At 30.9% G+C, this 3,195-nt stretch overlaps 1 long non-coding RNA gene across 1 annotated transcript; it reads left to right on the plus strand.

Annotated features, from left to right (window-relative positions):
- The first annotated feature begins 458 nt into the window (after positions 1-458).
- LOC126764583 (uncharacterized) lies at positions 459-1,739 on the plus strand. The gene is made up of 2 exons (XR_007668085.1): positions 459-552; positions 1,499-1,739. It is a non-coding gene; the product is annotated as an uncharacterized LOC126764583 (long non-coding RNA).
- Positions 1,740-3,195: the final 1,456 nt, after the last annotated feature.

The raw sequence follows: 3,195 nt of genomic DNA on the forward strand, positions 1-3,195 counted from the left end.
TAAGAAGTGTTTCGCCTGGAACATATTTACATTTACGAGTCGAAAATAAGCTGCGTAGAATAAGTGACATTATAAAACAAATGGAAATTGTAGTGTTAGATATCGGTATTGACGGTCTTCCACTATATAAGAGCTCACAGCAAATGTTATGGCCTCTTATGGGAAACCTTTTTCTACAATTAAATACTGATGTATGGTTATTTAGGCACAAAAAAACCATCCAGCGTGAATAGTTATTTACAGGAATTTGCGTGAAAATTATCACAAAATTTCAATGTATATAAATTCATTATCAGCAACTAAATCGGTGTATCAGGTGTCTATTATAAAAAACATTATTGGATCAATTGGAGTTACAAACGGAATGAAAAAAATTCTCAGCGATAGCGTCATGGTGCAGTTAAATTATGATGGACTGCAAGACAAGGTGGCATTCAAGAAGTTTGAGTGAATAAATAATGCCATATATGGTAAATTTTACTTTTCCGTAATTAATAAGCTTTTGTTTTGATACACTTTGTTTATTTTTTTTAGAAGCAATGCAAGTGGAAGGTTTCACTAAAGGCGATTATGAGCGGGAGCTCAAAAGAGCTTTCAAGATGGGTAAAAACCGATATCACAAAGCGGGCTCTTTGAAAAAACAAAAAGATAAACAAATATAATAAATTAAAGTATGAAAACAATTAATTTAAGTAACATTGACATTATTTTTAAATGTAAAATCTTAATTATAGTAATTTGTACTGAAATGGATTTCTTTATTATTTCTAATTGAATTAAAAAATATAAAACTATAAGATATTTATTTTGGATTCGTTTTAGTAGGAAATGCGCACAACTGATCGATTCATATATTTAGGTATGTGAGCCGGTAATTCGCACAACTGATAGATTCGTATACCCAGGTATGTAAGCCGGTAATGCTTACAACTGACTAATTCATGTCTTCAGATATATAGCTTGGTAATGCGTACAACTGATCGATTCATATATTTAGGTATGTGAGTTGATCTGTTCTGAAATTCCTAGGACATCGCTGTGATAAAATTCAGCAATGAATTCAGCAGTAAGACCCTCACTTTGGCTCTTACCAACTCATACACTACCTATTACCTTTTGCTAGTGGGTTAGCTGGTGCTAACTTATACAAATATATGTACATATAAGTATAAATGAATGTATATGAACATGCAGATCAATCCGCGCACATGTAATATATTGATAAGTGATAAAATCATGATTTGAATTTCTGAATGCGCACATGCGTATACATGCAATCATATGAGCAGATAATAAGATTAATACGATAGACGACATAATACAAAAATATTTATTAGTATAGCATATTATGTAAACATCAAGTAAAATTATTAAATATGCAAGTCCAGATTGGCTATAAATATTACTATTCATATATATTCGTAAATATACCCTATTTCTACCTGTGTCTTTTAGTTGTGTTTTTTAGAAGCAATGCAAGTTGAAGGTTTCACTAAAGGCGATTATGAGCGGGAGCTCAAAAGAGCTTTCAAGATGGGTAAAAACCGATATCACAAAGCGGGCTCTTTGAAAAAACAAAAAGATAAACAAATATAATAAATTAAAGTATGAAAACAATTAATTTAAGTAACATTGACATTATTTTTAAATGTAAAATCTTAATTATAGTAATTTGTACTGAAATGGATTTCTTTATTATTTCTAATTGAATTAAAAAATATAAAACTATAAGATATTTATTTTGGATTCGTTTTAGTAGGAAATGCGCACAACTGATCGATTCATATATTTAGGTATGTGAGCCGGTAATTCGCACAACTGATAGATTCGTATACCCAGGTATGTAAGCCGGTAATGCTTACAACTGACTAATTCATGTCTTCAGATATATAGCTTGGTAATGCGTACAACTGATCGATTCATATATTTAGGTATGTGAGTTGATCTGTTCTGAAATTCCTAGGACATCGCTGTGTTAAAATTCAGCAATGAATTCAGCAGTAAGACCCTCACTTTGGCTCTTACCAACTCATACACTACCTATTACCTTTTGCTAGTGGGTTAGCTGGTGCTAACTTATACAAATATATGTACATATAAGTATAAATGAATGTATATGAACATGCAGATCAATCCGCGCACATGTAATATATTGATAAGTGATAAAATCATGATTTGAATTTCTGAATGCGCACATGCGTATACATGCAATCATATGAGCAGATAATAAGATTAATACGATAGACGACATAATACAAAAATATTTATTAGCATATTAGTAAACATCAAGTAAAATTATTATGTCCAAATTGGCTATAAATATTACTATTCATGCATTCAGACAAAATTATACCTACTCATATCATACTTATGTATGTTTACATGCCATTATGGAAATGCCGACGGCAAACGCAAAAGTATACATAGTATTTGCATACATTGCGATTGCCTGGTTCAAAGCAAAAATTGAAGCATGAAAATATCACAATGCTGTGGTTGGGAGTATCATCATGGTCATGCACACATATACATATTTATGTCTTCGTATTCGTGGGTATGTGAGACAGAGAACACAATAGAAAATGTCTTTATGTTCTCTGTTTGAGAGGTGTGTTTTGTACGCATTTTCCGCTGTTAAAAGTGGAATATCAAAGAACTTACCAATGATCGCAATCTTAGCACAACAAAATACAAAACTACTATTGATGCAGTATTCACAAGGGCACGATTCCGATTACTTTGGCGGAGGGGTAAACAAACCGAATTTCCGTATAAATGGGGTATAGGGGAGTGGTTATATTTTACGGTTATCATGCATTCATATTGAAACAAAATTTGAGTTTTCGTACTGTACTGTAACCTTACACTTTATTACGTAGCATTATTATATAATATTACTTATACATATGTATACATATATGTATAATATTATTATATAATATTATTAATACAAGTATATAATATTACTTATTTGCTGAATAAATTTAAAAAAGAAAATATCCATACGCATGAATAGAGGAATTTTTGCGAAAAAGAGGAATTTCAGCGAATTGCCTTGTCATCACATGGCAGCGCTCCATTTCTTCGTAATTTTTGGTAAACAAATGAGGATCAAACGAGTGGAAAATGTAATTTTTAAAATAAAGATTTTTTAAATAAAAAACCTACTAAAAGTGTAAAATGTGGATTTATTTA

The sequence above is a fragment of the Bactrocera neohumeralis genome, unplaced genomic scaffold (assembly GCF_024586455.1).
Source record: "Bactrocera neohumeralis isolate Rockhampton unplaced genomic scaffold, APGP_CSIRO_Bneo_wtdbg2-racon-allhic-juicebox.fasta_v2 cluster09, whole genome shotgun sequence".
In the NCBI taxonomy this organism is placed as follows: Eukaryota; Metazoa; Arthropoda; class Insecta; order Diptera; family Tephritidae; genus Bactrocera; species Bactrocera neohumeralis.